Source organism: Crinia signifera, chromosome 4 (assembly GCF_055691185.1).
Source record: "Crinia signifera chromosome 4, ASM5569118v1, whole genome shotgun sequence".
In the NCBI taxonomy this organism is placed as follows: domain Eukaryota; kingdom Metazoa; phylum Chordata; class Amphibia; order Anura; family Myobatrachidae; genus Crinia; species Crinia signifera.
This window is the reverse complement of record NC_139220.1, coordinates 141,670,393-141,688,486: the sequence shown is the minus strand read 5'-3', so window position 1 is coordinate 141,688,486 and position 18,094 is coordinate 141,670,393. Positions and strand designations below refer to the sequence as shown.

At 42.7% G+C, this 18,094-nt stretch overlaps 1 protein-coding gene across 2 annotated transcripts in view; it reads left to right on the top strand.

The window, feature by feature from the left end:
* Positions 1–278: 278 nt before the first annotated feature.
* Positions 279–18,094, top strand: part of LOC146074490 (monocarboxylate transporter 2-like) — an 84,122-nt gene continuing 66,306 nt past the window's right edge. Inside the window, exons 1-2 of one of the 2 annotated variants that reach the window (XM_083182633.1) lie at positions 279–402; positions 2,266–2,548. The gene's annotated coding sequence lies outside the window, so the exon portion shown is untranslated. Of the gene's footprint in view, positions 448–2,265; positions 2,549–18,094 lie in introns of both variants that reach the window. The other variant, XM_083182632.1, reaches the window with a different exon arrangement.

The window sequence follows — 18,094 nt, the reverse complement described above, 5'->3', positions numbered from 1 at the left end:
GCCAGATTTGAGGGGGTCTGTCCTGCTCTCTTGTGATCATTGTTGCTTGGAGGTTTGGGAGTAATTCGCTGAAAGTGGTCTTTTTGAATAAAAATGCCAGATTTAGAGGACAGAGAGCTCACAAGTGTGGCTATGTTATCCATGCACAAACCATACAATATCCACACCCTTTTCCTGATTATAAACTCCCAAACATTGAAAAGTATGTAGAACATTGTCACAACCACCTCATTTGGTACCACTAAAGTCTTTCTGACTTTGCTGTTATGAAACTCTTCTTGCTGGTGACCTGTCCTCATGGAAAAGGAGGCAGGGTTTACAGCGTGACTTTCTCACTGGAGAAGAATCAGAACATAAGGGCTGGGAAAGAATTCTGAGACCAGCTGTGTCTGCAACTATCTGGTACAGTAGTTTTGAAACGTGATTTCTCTTTGCAGTTTACCTGAGGTATGATGCAGCTGCTTCCACGTTATAGTTAGGAAATGTTATGCTTTGTTTGTTTAAGCATTGCGTTTGCTTATTTGTGTGCAGTTCTTGAGTTAGCAAGTACTTTTCCGAAAACGAGTTGTTATTATATCATTTGGCAGTATTTTACACATTATATATAAAGAAGCAAGGCTAGGAAATTCTGTACAGATGTTGCAGTTAAGGACTTTTTCATGAGTATATTCTACGTTGCATTGATTATGTTTGGAATGTGATATACAGTATACAGTGCATTTGCATTCTGCTTTCACCTGGATGATGCAGAAAGCTGTGTACAAGTAGCATCAGATCTGCTGTAACATGTGGTTAAAATGTGTGCACATGATGTAACCTACAGAAACATGATGGCACAGTGATATAACAACACTGTATCCACTTTATTGTCTAAAAGATTTTAGAGCACTGTACTAGAGAACATGTATAAATAATAGTTTGCCTTTTTAGTATGGTGGTGGTTATGTTTTTCAAGTCCTGAGAGAGATAAAATTGTAAGAGATAATGTGCTAGCAAATCAGCTTCTGCCTTACATTTAATAGACTGTCGGGATCATTCATCAATGAGTTATAAAACTCGAAGAGAATAATAAAACTCTTTGCTTATGATAAATGGTGCTCCAGCCAATCAGCTCCCAACTATCACATTTCAAACACATGACAGTAGCTGATTGGTTGGAGCTTCATTTATTATATGCAACAAGTTTTATCATTCACAATCAGTTTTATCACACCTTGATATATGAGCCCCTGTGTTTGAAAAATGACAGGAGCAGATAGATTGGTTAGTACTTTATCTCTTACAAGTTTATCTCTCTCCAAGTATGTTGTGCACACTTTTTACAGCACATACAGATGGAGCATTCCTGCCCAGGCACCTGCCAGAACGCCCCCTCTGGCAAGTGCCGGCGGACAGGGATTCCATTAAACTGGGACGCGTGTGCGTTTCACGCGCAAGCGCATCCCTGTCTCTTGGCGGCTGGGCGCCGGGACCCTGCCGGTCTCCGCTTCAGGGAGACGGGCAGGGTTAGGGGGGTGCGGGGAGGTGGGGGGAAGCATCGGAACAGGGCGGCAAGGCGGCGGGGACCCGTGGGGAGAAAGGGGCTGGCGATAGTTTCACCAGCCCTGCCTGAATGAGGGGTGCTATATCTGTAGCACGCATTGCTGTAGCACAGTATAAGAAACTGTAAATAATACAGCTGAGATGTATGTAGCGAGGGAGTAGTCAGCATACTACTATGGGCTGGCAGCCATTGGCAGGAGATGAGAATTTACCAGAAGGAGAGCATGCAGGTAAAGATGGTCGCTGAGTAGGGGAGAGCAGTAAGTGAATTGTGAGGAGATGAGGGCTATGACAACAAGAGGGAAGAGGGCCCTGCTTTGAGGAGCTTACAATCTAGCAAATTGTCTAACCCAAGGTTTCTCAAACTTTTTGAATCACGGCACCCCAAAGCACCAGAAACATTTTCCCGGCACCCCTAGGCTAAAGGTTTATCATTAAGAAAGTCAGAAAGAAATATTAAGTGAAATAAATTGTGTTTAGAACGCATCCTTAGGATCAGTTATGTGGTAATGGACAGGGTTCACTACTGTCTGTCCCCAATTTGACTATTATATTGGACATAAATAACTTGAATTGGTCCTGGACCACCAACCCAAGACACCGCTGCAAGTCCCCCAAGGCACACTAGGGTGCCACGGCACACAGTTTGGGAACCACTGGTCTAACCTGTGTTCTAGTATTTTCTTATGTAGCTTTACAATTCCACCCTTTCCTCTCTTTTAGGTGCCATTTGCTAATAGTTTATTACATACCAGGAAACTTCGACTGGGTTGCCTAAGGCATTCCTGACAATGAAATCAAGAGAATGAGCCAGCATCAGCAGGACAAGCTAAACCAGCCTCCTACTCCACCTCCTCTTTCTTTAGGAGCAGTAAGATCATTCAAGTCTACTCCTCCTACTTAACATTGGAAACGTCACTGAAACACTGACACTGTGTCCATTCATACTTCTAAAAAAAAAAGAAATAAAAGCCAGGACGTAAGTAGGAATTCCAGCATTGATCAGGTAAACTGACTTGTTTTTCAACAGTATATTGCTGACAAATGATGTACAGTAATGTGTGTGTTCAGATTTGGCATAAAGAATAGACCCCTCTGCTTTCATAACATAATGAAATGAAAGAACAAATGTGTTGAGTGACTCTTCCTAGCAATACGACACTCGTGCAATACTGATTATGTAGGTTCTTGTGCTTCCTGTAGTGGCTCTTTGCCTGTTTTATGTTGAGAATCCAGCTTGCTGTGTAGGTATGGAGCCAGCCTCCAGTCTTCTGTGAAATATTTGTAGCCGTCCTACATTGCAGGGGCTGTGTGCTTGTTTCTCTGTTGCCAGAGCAAGGGAATAATATGTGTCATTGTGACGTAGAATAATCCACACAGATTCTGTTTATACTGAGTATGGTTATGGAAATCTGCAGTTTGCACACTGTCTCCATTGACTGGATGTTTCCACACAGTATGTTTAAATACGTACCCTTGATCATGGTTATATATTTAAAAATCACTAAAAATACATCACAATGTTATTAATTGTGTGTCTGACAGGGTGATGGGAATATTTTAGTAATCATTATACTGTAGATTTATTTGTAATCTTTTGGGGGCGGGGGGGGGGGGGGTTAGTTTGTTTTGAAGTTCAAAATATAACACTTTTTAGACAAAACAGACAGTGTAATGTTCTTTTACAATCAGCAAATAAATATTTGACCATATGGTGTCATCAAAACTGCTGTTCCAAGGTTAAGAACTGCCTGAGCTATATCCAATAGCTTGTAATGCAGCTGTAATGAATGTGGTATATTAGTGGGAAATACAGTATACAGCAGCACAGCTTTGCTTGGTTAATCATACCCTTATGTAAGATAATCAAATACAGATTCCATACAGGCGCCACAACTACACTGTATCATAGAAACAGGCACTCACAGCGCTGGCTCATTTGTATCATTTTAAATTACATTTATATTTTATAATATATACAGGACTAGTATATATATATATATATATATATATATATATATATATATATATATATATATATACATGGGGAGCGTTTCCCAAACTGTGAGCCAGGCACCCTGGGGGACCACAAGGCTCTTGCAGGGGTGTCACAATCACTCATTATCTAATGGTTGCACTGTTCGACTTACTGTACTTGGCGGTGCAATGGCCGTGGGGAGATGGAGGCTGCTGCTGACGTCAGCGGCCCTCCCTCATAACGGCTGGGCAAGGCCTGCATTTTCTGATGGCATTCTCATAAAACGCTTGCGTGCCTCCCATATACGGTCACCGGATGTCAAGCACCTTGCAAACAGCCAGCAATGGCAAGCCATCGCTGGCTTCGTTCGCAAGGGGACTCCGCGCATGCACATTGTGTACTGTGCGCATAAGTGGTCGTTCGATAATTGCTCAGGCTGCAAATTCACAGCCCAGCAATCAAGTCTGAATCAGGCCCAATGTGTGCGGAAAACTAGTGATGCTTCTCCAATATTGGGGTATCTTGAATCAAAGTGCTGATTTTTACTGAAAATCTTATTTCAGCAGGACCAGGGTAAGGATCGATGACTCAAAGTTTTTTGCACTTATATTCCAGTTTTCTTTTTCTCTTCCTCCTTGATTGATCATTCGGTGAGAATAGATTTCTGGGTGAAAAGGCTAGTGGCACAATCCTGCCTCAGTTATTCCTGAATAAAGAAGTTCAGGAAACAAAGACATTTCTAACTATTATTTTTGTGATGCTTCTGCAAGACCAGTTAAACTGTGTATATTTCCACTGCTGTATTTCATTTTGTGATAATCCTCCTTCCATTCTTTACTACAGTGAAGCCCTACCAACCCTAATATTGGGCCTAATTCAGTAACCAGCGCTTATTGCTGAAAACCACTAAAAGTAGATAATCAGCAATCTCTGCACACGCGCACATGTCATTGCATGCGGGACCCTAAAATGCGGTCACATTCAGGAAAACAGTGAAGTGTTCGCATTTCTGGGATGTGAGTACAAGATTTTGCAATGGCATCACAGGGAATGACTCGGCATGCAGGATGGCCCTACACTGTGTTGTGTGGCCTCCGGCATGCTGCCACCAGGAGTTGTAGTTTTGACAAACTTCACAAAACTACTACCTTGAATCGGTCATATTGTCATACTGCAGAATGAAACAACTGCCATCAACCCCCCAGGTAAAATCAGCCATTGTTTTCTCTGCCTAAGGGAAGCCAGATGCAGTCTGTGAGACTGCTCTGGCTTCACTGTGACTGGCAGTGACTCCTATTGGAAGTCTGACCTGCCAATCACCCAAGACAGTCCCATTGGAAGATGTTCCCTCCCTCTGGGACGCCTCTAAATGGGCTGCTGAGTGGCAGTCCATACAAACCGGGTTCCGCGCATGTGCAATAAGAGGATGATACTGTGCATGCACGGACCCGGGACCCTCAATATGCCTCTGGGGGCTGCTGCAAAAGCAGCCTATAGAGGCTGGGGGCCAATGTATGCACAGTACTGAAGAAGCTACTGTGCATGCGCCAGCCCCGTGGCTGGGAATGGTGGCTGGGACAGGGACTGGGATTGGCGGCGGCAGGGACTGCAAGCTGCACAGCAGTGGCAGTGGAGGGGGGCCTGCATCACGGCAGCCCTCCTCCTCCGCAGAGGGGTAAGAGCCACCATGGGTGCACACTTTTTATTCTGTGGCACACTGAAGAAAAATGTATATTCAAGGAGTGTGTTGCAGGTGATTTACTCTACTGCATTCTCTAGTTTAACTATTTTTAAAAAGCGCAGAAAACCTTTGATAGATAATGCCTCAGAAGTATTCTCTAACCTTGTCTCTAACCTCTACCTATTGTATCTGGGCAATTATTGTAAAACCAATTATGTAACTTGAATTTTTTACCTACAGTCAAATACAGTATGTTCAGCTGTCACGGAGAGATTCCAAACACAGGTCTTCTGTCTCTTGACACATCGATAACTGTCATTATAATTACAAATCATTCTAGTTGTTGGCATTAATGTATGGTTACCAGCAATGTCTGGAAGATAATATAACACTTAAGGCAAGCATAAAATTCCACAGAACATCTGAACTGTTAAATGCTAGTGTATTTTCTGTTTGTTTACGTATAGTATTGTGTAAGTATGATGGTAAATTGTGTGTGGGGCAGGAGGAATCCGCCCAAACAGGATAGAAAAGGCAGGTATGAGCAGGCTAAGGCATGGTGAGCTCACTACCAGTATCCACCAGTGCCCAGATCTCTCTGACTTCCAGCATCCAGAACAGGGTGGACTCCACTTGGGATTCACCCACAGTAGCCATGCTGACCATATCCCGCACTGCAATCCATGGGCTCTCCCTGTTTTGGGCAGTCCTGACGCACATGACAAGGCTTTCCACATTCAAAGCACATGGTGGGAGGTGGAGCCTTTGGCTTAACCACTGGGGCCTGAGTTCTGGGCTTTGGTACTGGCACGAATCCTGACCTGGCTTTACTCAAATTTCCCAGGGCCAGGTGCCGCTCAATCAACACTGCCAACTCCTCAAATGTCTGGAGATCAGCCTGAAGGCCATCTGATTACTGGGAGGCTCAGAGCGCTCCAGCCACCAGTCATTGAATTCTTGGACTTTGCTGGGGCCCGTTACTCCAATCCTATAAAGTATAGCTTTCTTAATGGCAGGGTAGGAATATGACTCAGCAGGGGAGCCACAGACATATCCACATAGGCTACCTGTGCCTCCCCTGTTAAACAATGAGCCAGCATGTCAGGCCAATCCTCCGAAGGCCATCCCAAATGCGTGGCCATGCACTCAAACGTACAAAGTAATTCCTCTATGTCATCAGCTAGGGAGAGCTTCGGTATCCTTTCCTATTCCCGCACCCCTTTTTCTCAGCTCCTTCAATTCCCCATGAAATATCTGCATTTGAGCTTGCTGTCTCTCAGCTAGGTGCTGCTAATCAGCCCAACCTTGATCACATTACTTTTCTTACTGCTGCTGCTGCTCTAATACCTGGACTGGATCTTCCACATTACTTTCATGTGCAAAGATGCTGTCCCTGCCACAATATACCAACCAAGTGGCAGGCACCAGGGCAGGGTATGCAGCATGGTACCAGTAAATCCTGAGTGACGGTTCTCATCTTCTGTATATATATATATATATATATATATATATATATATATATATATATATATATATATATATATATATATATATGGTTTGTGGAGGGTGCGGCACTCGGTACTGGAGAAATAAATGAATACCAACAACAGTGGTTTCGACAACGTTTCAGTTGTATTATCACAACTTTTTTCAAGTTGAAACGTTGTCGAAACCACTGTTGTTGGTACAGGTTGAGTATCCCGTATCCGAGTATCCGTTATCCGAATTATTCCGAAAACCATACATTCCAGAAAGTGAAAAAAAAATATTTTTTTTGCTAAAAACTTACTGGGGACATTTGTAACAGCACTACTGGGGACATGATATGTAACTGGCACTATATATGTGCAAGAAAATGATTGCTTGGCATTCAAATTCAGTATCTGAGATAGTACACAAATTTTGTTTCATGTTTTGAAACCTTGTTTTTTGAACAAATAAAATATATTTGTGTGTATTTTATGTGGTAATAAAATATATATGTGTGTATTTTATGTGTTTATACAGCATACATGCAAGATACTTCAAAATATATAATTGAAATATTAAAATATTCCGAAATACGGAATAATCCGTTATCCAAAATTCTCCTGGTCCCAAGCATTTTGGATACGGGATACTCAACCTGTATTCATTTATTTCTCCAGTACCGAGTGCCGCACCCTCCACAAACTGTACTTTCAATATTTGTGCAGGCACCGGCCATAGTTACTTTTCTATATTGGAAGTGCCGGACCTTTTGGATACGATACTATATATATATATATACAAATAGATATGATCAGGCACTCTAATCAATGTTATAATAGGTGCCCCGGTGCCACCTCCGAGAGGCCTGGTGGCCACAATATACAAGAGGCTCCGACAAGCGGGGGGGGGGGAGCGGCACTCGGCGGTCTCCAACAATAGAAATAACAGCAAGCTGGTAAACGATCAACGTTTCGGTTTATTAAAACCTTTGTCAAGATCAACATACAATACAATGAGAATACCTTATATCCCTCTCCATGTGTCAGCCGCCCGCCTTCGTCTTCCGGATACATCAGCGTCACCAGCCAGCGACGTGCGTTCCCTGCGCAGTTTGATGACCTATTCAGAGTGGTGTGCAGCTGAATAGGGAACTTCCGGCCTCTGGAGACGGGTTGCTGGGCAACCAATTCTGCAACAGGAAGCAAAATACAAACAAGTGAATAACGTGATATAAAAACATAATATACGCGTCCAGGAACGATGTTAACATTCCTCACTGTACAATAGTGAGGTAACAAGGTGACAAGGAGCATGTGGCATAACCCCAAGTGGGCAGATCTGCTGGAGCAGCAAAACGTGCTGTGTTGCCTGGATAGATAGAAACAAAGCTAGAATGACACTCTGTAAGACTTTACTCAGTGTCCATATGTAATATGGCTAGCTTGAATGCAGAACTGGCCACTGGGTCACAATGCTCATGCAAAAAAATGAAAACAAATGCTATCACATGGAAAACATGTCACATGGAGAAATATACTGTAAGATGAAAAAAATAGAAAATATATAGAAAAATACAATCATGGCACAAAAAAAGGGTGTATATTAGTGCCAATGTCAAAAACGGACATGAATATATATGTATGTCAAAACATAATACGCATAACCAAATATTCAAAAGATAGTAAATCAAAAAAAGAGCATACGGTAAGGAACCAGGCATAGATGGGAGACCTATTTAGAGGAAACATGCTAGGGGTAGGTTCTCATTGAGACCTCTGGCCATACTGTCCTCAACTTGTAAATCCATCTGGCTTCATGTTGAAGCAGGATTTTGGCTCTATCACCCCCACGCAATTTTTTAGGGATTTGCTCCATGATCTTGTATCGGAGTGTAGATAGATTGTGGCCATGCTCACGGAAATGCCGGGCTACCAGTTGTTCAGTGTCAATTTTTTTGGCACTGAGGGATTGGCGAATAGATGTCCTGTGCATGGCCATTCTTTCCTTGAACTGCCTTGTGGTCTTTCCAACATAGTAAAGACCACAAGGACAGCGCAGGAAATAGACCACGTGAGTGGAGGTACAGGTGACTACTTGTCTGATGGGGATTTTTCTGCCCGTCTGGGGGTGACTGAAAGATTCCCCTGTCTCCATGAAGCTGCAACAGGTGCACCCTGTACACCTGTAGCAGCCTGTTTTTTTAGTAAGGAAATTGATGGATGGAGGTGGTTTAAACGTGGAGATATCGTTATGCACGAGCCAGTCTTTTAAATTACGGGCACGTGCATAACTGGGCATGATGGAATAATCCTTGAGGGCCCTAATGTCCCTATCCAACGTAACCATTGGCCAAAACTCTTTGATTTTTTTGTTTATGGCCTGACTACCTGTATGAAACTTTTGGACAAAGGGAGTTTTTTTGTTGTTCGACGTCCCCTGGATTTTTTGGGGTTTGAGTGCCTCTGAGCGGGGTATGGATAAAACCTTATTTTTAGCCTTTTTTAGTTCTGCGAGATGATATCCGCGTGTGCGGAATTGATCGATCATCAGATCTATCTCTTTTTCGGTGTTGGTAATGTCATCCGAAATTCTGTGGATTCTCAGGAACTGAGAATAGGGCAAACCTTTTTTGGTGGATTCTGGGTGTGAGCTTAAAGAATGGAGGATATATATATATATATATATATATATATATATATACCGTGCAGCGGTCCGGCACTCTGTGCCTTCCTAGCAATTAGATATAGAAGGGTAATCCCTGGGATGTAAATATTCCAGGAATAAAATGGCAGCACTCGTCGGACTTGGTGAAAAATCAATATAAAAGTGTATTGAAAAAAATCAAAACATAACATGTACAGCCATGGTCAACAATTTTGGGGCCTGAGCCCCTTCATCAGGACTACTGTCAAAAACAAAATGTGTGCAATAAATGTGAAACCATGGTTTCACATTTATTGCACACAATATTTTTGCTAGGCTTATGCCTTGTTACACTGAGTCCATGTTAGCTTATCATCTTTTCATTAACATGTGCAAAGTAAGATTTGTTCTGTGACCATGCTGAACTTTATCGTCTGAAAGCACATGATTAAAAGGCAAACTCAATGTGAATAGTTGCGTTTAAGGTCATTTTCCTAATAGCAAGGTTAGCACGCTTGTTAAAACAACAAAAGGGGTATGGCTCATTGCAACCAATCAGCTGCAAATGTTTGTGGAATGAATGAAACTCTGTGTAGCATGCTTGTAAGACGCTGCAGAAATTGAAGAGCTGCATCATTTTGTATTTTACATTTTTAATGTTGCCAATGTTACGCTGTGTTACTGCTAGAACTGCCCATTCACTTTGTTGCATTCCAGTATTTAGCGTAATTCCTTGAACACAGTGCAATTTCTTATCTTGGCAAAATCTTAGGTAAGTAAAAATACAGATTGCATTCCTGGTTGTTGTTTCATGCTGGCAAAATAACGTAAGTGGTCAACTATGAACAATTACAGGTCTGTTTTGTCCAAATGCTTACATGCTTTTCACTTAAATTTAACAGCTTCTTCAGGTATTGCCAAACATGACTTTCTCTGATCGGAGACATTGGATGGATGGGTGCAAAGCTGGTTTACTGCAGGATAGGAATGCTCATTACTACTACTGTAGATTACAGTTATATATATATATTTATATATATATATATATATATATATATATACACACACCTATTCTGTAACACTATATTAATATGTATGTATAGATGGTTATACACATAAGTCCTGCATATTTGATCATTTACATCAGTCCCACAATGTGACACACCAGGAGGAAACCCAGGTGTGTTGTTAATCATACCTCCCAACATGACCCAGGCCAGGAGGGACAAACTACTCTGCTGCTGGACTTTTCTCTTAATGTATAATTGCCATCACATGTTTTTGAACAGGTTAACTAATAAGAAAGGTGTTTCTCCACAGGTGATGGCAATCAAAATTAAGAGGGAAGTCCAGGAGCAGAGCAATGTGTCCCTCCTTGAGAGGGTCGTGTTGGGGGGTATGCGTCAATGACTTTAGGGAGCGTGCATCATTATGATATAGTAGCTACATACTACACGATATGTACGATAATGTTGTTATCACGCAATGTTGTTTACTCAGCTTTACTCAGTGTGATACAGCTAGAACCCTATTCTGATAAATTTCATATATGACACTTGTATATTAGTGTGCAGTCGAGCCTCTGAATTTGCATACGAAATAGAGAGGAGCCATTCGGATTATTTGGAATTTGAACCGCTCCGAACATTGGGAATTCAAATACAACAAAGCCAAAGGCTGTCTTCGCAGGGCCGGATTCTCGCGAGATCCTACAGTATATAAGGCGCTGAGTCGCTGGCTTGGTGTCTTGTATGGGATTGCACTCTGAATATTTTCCTTTTTAAACTTTGCTGGATAACCAATGTGAGCTGCATAGTTAGTTGTGAGATGGGCGTAAGTGCAAACCCAATCTCATACTGTACACTGCTGACTGGCCATTAACCACAGAGTGCACTGCATACTGTACCCATGGCTGGCCATAACTCATTTAATTCCACTGTGCATACTACTGTGACTGCTGTCTGTACCACAGCTGTGTTGTATATGGGACTATGACTGAAGGTCCAACTATGCAAATGGTACTGTGACTGCCCGGCCTACCCCCATTGTGTTTATGGTACTGTCACTGCTGACCGAATCTGTTTGCTAACGCAAGTTAAAAAAATAAATTTAAAATTATATAAAAGTTCAAAAAAAATAAAGAACCTTTTCTTTTTTATATACTGCACCCCACTGTGTATTCCATACTGTGACTGCCAGCCTTACCCCAACTGTGTATACGGTACTGTAACAGCCAGCTATACCCCAACTGTTAATATGTTTTTTTGACTGCTGTCCATACCCCAACTTTTAATACGGTACTGTGAATGCCGGCTGTAAACATAAGCCCACTGTGTATACTGTACAATGCTGGCTGGCCATTAACCACACTCTGCACTGCATACTTTACTCTGTCACTGCTAGCTGGCCAAAATATATTTAAACCCCCTGTGCATAATGCTGTGACTGCTGCCTGTACCTCAACTGTCTGTTTGTCATGTTGTGTATATGGCACTGTCACTGCTGGCCATACCCCACTGTTTGCTAACACAAGTTAAAAAAAAAAAATTAAAAAAATATAAGAGTTTGAAAACAATAAAAAAAAACTTAGCTTTTTTTATACTGCACCCCACTTTGTGTACAATACTGTGACTTCCAGCCTTACCCCAACTGTGTATACTTTACTGAAACTGCTATTTGTAGTGTACCCCACTGTGTATACAGCACTCTGACTGCCAGCCATACCCTAACTGTGCATATGGTACTGTGACTGCTGTCTGTACCCTACTGTGTATACAGCACTGTGACTGCTGACTTTACCCTGACTGTATACAGCAGGGCTTGACACATTTTTCAAAAATCTAGGAGCCAGGACAAAAGTGTAGGAGCCAGACAAACTAAATCGCCAACCCAAAAATAAAAATTACTGAAAACTTGTACAAGGTTTACACTGACACACACACACACACACACACACACACACACAGCATGTCTGGGCACACTTACACACACAGATAAATTGTAAGGGAACACACATACAGTAAATTGTAAAGGCACCCTGAGACACACACACACAACTTGTAAGCACATAGTACAAATGCCCAGTGCCCAGCTTCTGTTCCCAAGGCAATGGAGCAGGAGCAGTCAGTGGGGCCTGCAGATCATCCATTTCACGGCAGGACTTGGTGTCTGCACAGTCATGAGTTGGTGGGCCGGACGGTAAAGGATGCGGTGGCGGAGCCGGGTAGCAGACGGCCGCTCTCTTCTGCGGCAGAAGGGAAGAGGGAGCAGCGCCGGCAGTATGGCAGGGAGCGCTGCATATCATCTGCTGTGCAGCTTTCAGTGGCCGGGCAGGACGGCCCTATCCTGGATGCGGCAGGGGTGAAGGGGGATCGGCGCCGGCTGTCTGAAGCCAGTGAGTAACTGGGTGCATGGGGAGCCCCGTATGTCACCCTGCATGAGGATGTGCTGAAGGATAGAAGGATCTCCACGTTGCAGTGGGTGGGTGGAGGGGTAGCCCAGACGCTGCAGTGGCGCTCTGGATCTCCGATATGCTGCCAGGGGGGTGGAAGGTCACATTACTGTAAGCTTTCAGCATCCTTAAGCATAGACAGGAGCCGCTGTCTTATCTCCTCGCCAGGCCATACCCCTCACAGGATCTGGTCCCCAGGGAGGAAACTCTGGTCACTGTGGCGACCTGGCCCCGGGGTTTGTCGAGCCCTGGTATACAGTATTGTGACTGCCGGCCATACCCCGCTGTGTATACAGTACTGTGGCTGCAGGCCATGCCCCCACTGGTACTGTGACTGTAACAGTTTATTAAACTGCCACCCTGCCTGGATCTAAACAATATATTTTTGTGATATATGATGTGGTCCAAATCAACTGGAAATGAGTGGACATTCTGGGATTTTAGCTAATTTATTGATTTAAAAAATATATAGATCCAAATGGTCCTGGAAAAATTTCTAGAAGTGGTCTCACCTGAGCAGCACCAAATTAAATGTAGGTGGAGCCAACACTAAAATAGGTAGGCTTCATATATCACTACACCTGGGTGGAAGCTGTTGGTTTCAATGTGCTTGGCAGTCTAGTGACCCTCAGACTATTAAGCGGCTAAGACAAACCACAGACCTCCATATCACTCACACCACTGAGGCTGTACACAGACCCCAAAACCTCCATCATGCAGACAAACAACTTATTACCATAATCTCCTGAATATCATAAATATCCCCACCCCTCCCCTTTGTATCCCCAAAACACCCCAGAAATTGTTGCATCCCCAGATAGTACCCAATTATGTCCCTTTAACAGATATCACAATGTATTTAGATGGGCGTCCGCCTTAGTATTTGCAGTGTCGAGTAGTATTTGCCTTTGGAGACACCTCTTCTTAGCATTTTAAGGGCCAGATGCACTAAGCTTCAAAAGTGATAACATGGAGAGTGATAAACAACCAGCCAATCAGCTCCTACCTGCCATGTCACAGACTGTGTTTGAAAAATGGCAGGTAGTAGCTGATTAGCTGGCTGTTTATCACTTTCCATTTTATCACTTTTGAAGCTTAGAGCATCTTGCCCTATTTCTGATAAGCAGTGGCGTAACTATAGTCCCGCAACCCCCGCTGTGGCTGGGAGGCGCTGAGAGGGTGCCGGGGGGGGGGGGGGGGGGGTGCGGCCTCCTCTAGCAACCTTAAAAATGGTCTGCTGTATGGGAGCAGCCATTTTCCGAGTGTCACTTCTCAATAGCAGCAGTAGCCGGGAGAGCCGGGACCCTCGCAGACAGGAGCGCTGGCGGCAGGACTCAGAGGTAACGGCCTCACGGGGGGGGGGGGGGGTTGTTTACTCTATTTTGCTGCCAAATTTTCGGCCCCCGATTTAATAGTTACACATTGTAGGGCTGATAGTGCTGACATAATGCCACACATAACCCCAAATTGATAATGTGACATGCAGTGACCCTTGTTACAGTGGCCCCATAGTATTGAAACTATCTGCCCCACTCTAGCTATGCCCACCTTTACATTTGCAATGAAGCAGTATTATAAATGTATTTTGAACAAGAAGTATTGTATGAGAAGAACAGAAGTAACTACAGTATGTCTGTCTGGCACCTGTTGAGACACATTAGAGTGAAATATACATACAGAATAGGAGGAAATAGTCCTAAACAGGTTGCTTAAGGATTAAACATGTAACTGGACAACACTGTAATTGAATAAAATAATTCCTCCCCCATCCCTGGACTCTGCTAGATGTATTTTACTGTATTTTATTCCATGTTAAAAGTTATTCATCTGTATTTCTTCCTTCAGATGTACCTATATTAACCTTACTTGATGCTACAATTAGGTGTAATGGAACCACCTGCTAAAGTGTATAATTGTTTTTGTTCTTTTTTCTCTGTAAAAGAAAAAATTCAAATAAAAATTCATTGTTTAAAAAAAAAAAAATAGTTGAAATGTTTCTATCACAAATGTTTCTGCCTGTCTGGCAGGGATGTGCTGCTATCAGTGAGACATGGATGTGCTTATTGTCAGGGAGACAGGGACGTGCTGCTGGCAGTGACAGGGATGTGCCTCTGTCAGTGAGACAGGGATGTGCTGCTGGCAGTGAGACAGGGATGTGCCTCTGCAGGGATGTGCTACTGGCAGTGAGGCAGGGATATGCTCCTTTTATGTAGTGTCTCTGTGAGTGATAATGTTGTTTACACTTGTGTAGTGATACTGCTGGGCCTCTGTGGTGATATCTTGATTCCAGTTGGAAGTAGTACAGGCATGCGGTTCTGCTGGGATCTGTGCAATTGTTGTGAAAAATGTATGGTCATGTGATCTTATTTGTCCAATCGGGATGCAGTTATCATCCCGGCGGTCATAATCCCGGCGTTCAAAATCCCGACGCTGGAATCCCGACCGCCAAAATCCCGACACTTTCTCCCTCTATGGGTGTCCACGACACTCATAGAGGGAGAATAAATTAGTGTGCCGTGCGTAGTTAGGCACCGGGCCCACTGCGTGGCGAGCGCAGCGAACCTGCAAGGGGGGGGTGATCCACATCCCCCCTTGTCGGGATTCGGCGGTCGGGATTCCAGCATCGGGATTTTGAACGCCAGAATTTCGGATCAAATCCGTCCAATCAAATCAGTGGGATTAGTTTTATATTGTACATATTGTCCAAACCAATTTATACTTCAGATTTGCCAGCATATTTATCAATATTTATTTGTGGAATATCCCCTAAAAAGCAAACACTCATTTTTGGGGAGTGGGTGTGTGTTGGGGAACAAGCAAATATTAAGTATTGCAGTTATGTAAAGTTTCCATCCTGGTGTGGATGACATAATCTGGCGATGGCTAGATTAAGTAGTTGAATATGACTACAAGCATGCTATCATAATTTGCATTGGAGGTGACAATGTACACTTGCTTAAAACAAGGTAATGCCTTTGGGGCATTCATTCAAATATCTTATAATATAAACTGCACAATATTTACAATCTAAAGAGTTAATTACATGATTTAGGCTCAGAGCAATAAAAGTGTGCTCATCACAGAAATCAGAACAACTTGATTTTCTTTGTACGTATATTAAATACAAACAGTGCAAATGTTAAGTGGAGCAACTTGTATAAACCTGTCCATCTGCTTTTATAATTACTTGCTGTACATTTATATTTTGTATACAAAAATACCAAAATACCACTGTATCAATAGATTTTACAGACATTTAGGAATCTGGTTTACGCTTTTTAATTTGGTGGGGAGAATGATGTTTTATCCTTTTTCATGTTTGCTTTTTAACTAAAAATATATTTATTACAGTTGAGGAATAACCCTCGGGGTCTCAGGGAAGAGAGAGAAACTGCAGGGATTATATAATAAGCCTTGATGAGTGAAGTGCTTGATGAAGTGCCTGGATGAGTGCCTGGTGAAGTGATAAAGTGGATGGTGATAACGCAGTAGCTCATAACTGTCATTTTTTAACTCAGTTTGTAACAACAGTTAGGAGCTGATTGGCTGGTGCGTACCAAGCTTAATGAAAAATGTTCCCTGGAGACCACCTCTTTTTTTCCCAAGTACCATGTCTCTATCACGCAACAAAATAGTGAAACAGGACCACATGAAATAGGATCTAAAGAGAGCAGTTCATTGTATTCTTGTATTATATATAAAACACCACTAAAGCATAGACACAGTTTATATGCTGTAATGGAGAAATATTTGTAGATGAGTCAATGGAACAATGTTAAACTTACGAACAACAGTGTGTAAGCCCCCCCCCCCCCTCCAATAATTACCGTAATTATACAAAAATATTATCTACACTATGTTACATATGGGGATATGTTAAATATCAAATAAATATTCAATTAGAAGGGGTCATGAGATCTAAAATGATTATTACTAACAGGCCACATATATTTTTAATAAAAAAAGAGGGGCACATACAGTATATTATTTATACAAATACTGTGGCACTGAGATCAGGTCTAGGGTCACTGACAAACTTCAAGATCAGGAGGAGAGACAGGACATAAAGAATTTTTTTTATGCCACTGCTACGTGCTAACAAGGTGGACATTTGTCCTAATCTACAACTTGCTGGCCCTTCAGGCAATGCTATTCCTGGGTAATTAGTACCTGCTACCCCTGCTCTGGGGTTCAACCAACTGAGCCAGATTCTCCTGCCTGACAAGACGATGAATGTGTATTATCAGACGCATCCAAGGAGAAGTATGTGTACAGGATCTGACTGCCTGTGATTACATGAGGTGTAAAGGGGAACTAGTGAAATTGGAGCAGAGCAAGTGGAGATACTAATAATGGAGAATGAAATTGTGGGAGTAAGTCTGAGCACAAGGGGGTTATTCTGATTTTGTGTGATGTTTATTTTCTGTGCATGCGCATATCTGCTCATGTGCATGGTGCGAGCGGCCACGGTGAACAGAGTGTTTGCCATGCGCATGGACTTGCCACTGCGGCGTGGGGTGGCGGTGGGTAGTCGCGTCCATGGGAATGCCCAGCATTTCATGGGGGCGTTCCCATGAAAACGCTGGGTATGGACAACACCTTGTGATGGGGGTGCCAGGGGTGGGCAGCTGACATCACCGGATGTCAGCTGCCCGCCATTTTCCCCTTAGGAATACATGCAAAATGAAGACACCTTAGAGTGTCTTAGTTTTGCATGTACCGTCCACATCCTTCGATGGTCGGCAACCATCGAATGGTGTGGGTGTTTCCATAGGCTGTGAGTGGATGTTAATATAAAACATCAATTTGCAGCTGTGTGGCCAAATTCGGCCTGCGAAGGGGGATGGCGGCATTTGCGAGAGGCATTCGAAAAATAACACGCAACGCTGTGAACTTTACAGCGTTGCCTGTAAACCAGAATGCCCCCCGTTTTCAACTTTGATGCCATCATGCAAAGTGATACTACTCTGAGTTATGGCATTAGAACCACGCAAAAAAAATACTATATGGAATAAAAGTAAAGCTTGATTTGAAAAGAGAATTGGACTTTGTGTCAACTGTAAATGTACTGTGCCAATATACCCGTGGTAGCTCCACATTCATCTTATATTACTAAAGAAGAGAGTGGGCACCTAAACCACTGCACAAATGAACTGCTGGTTTATGTTACTTTTTATTTTTATATTTGCCCTGTTAAAAAATATATACATACACACTCAAACTGTTCGCAGATTATTTTAACAATTGGGTAAATTGAGTTTTAAAAATAATCTGTTTTCAACGCATTAGAAAGAAAAACAGCACGTGTGTATTCAGTAATCTAGGATCT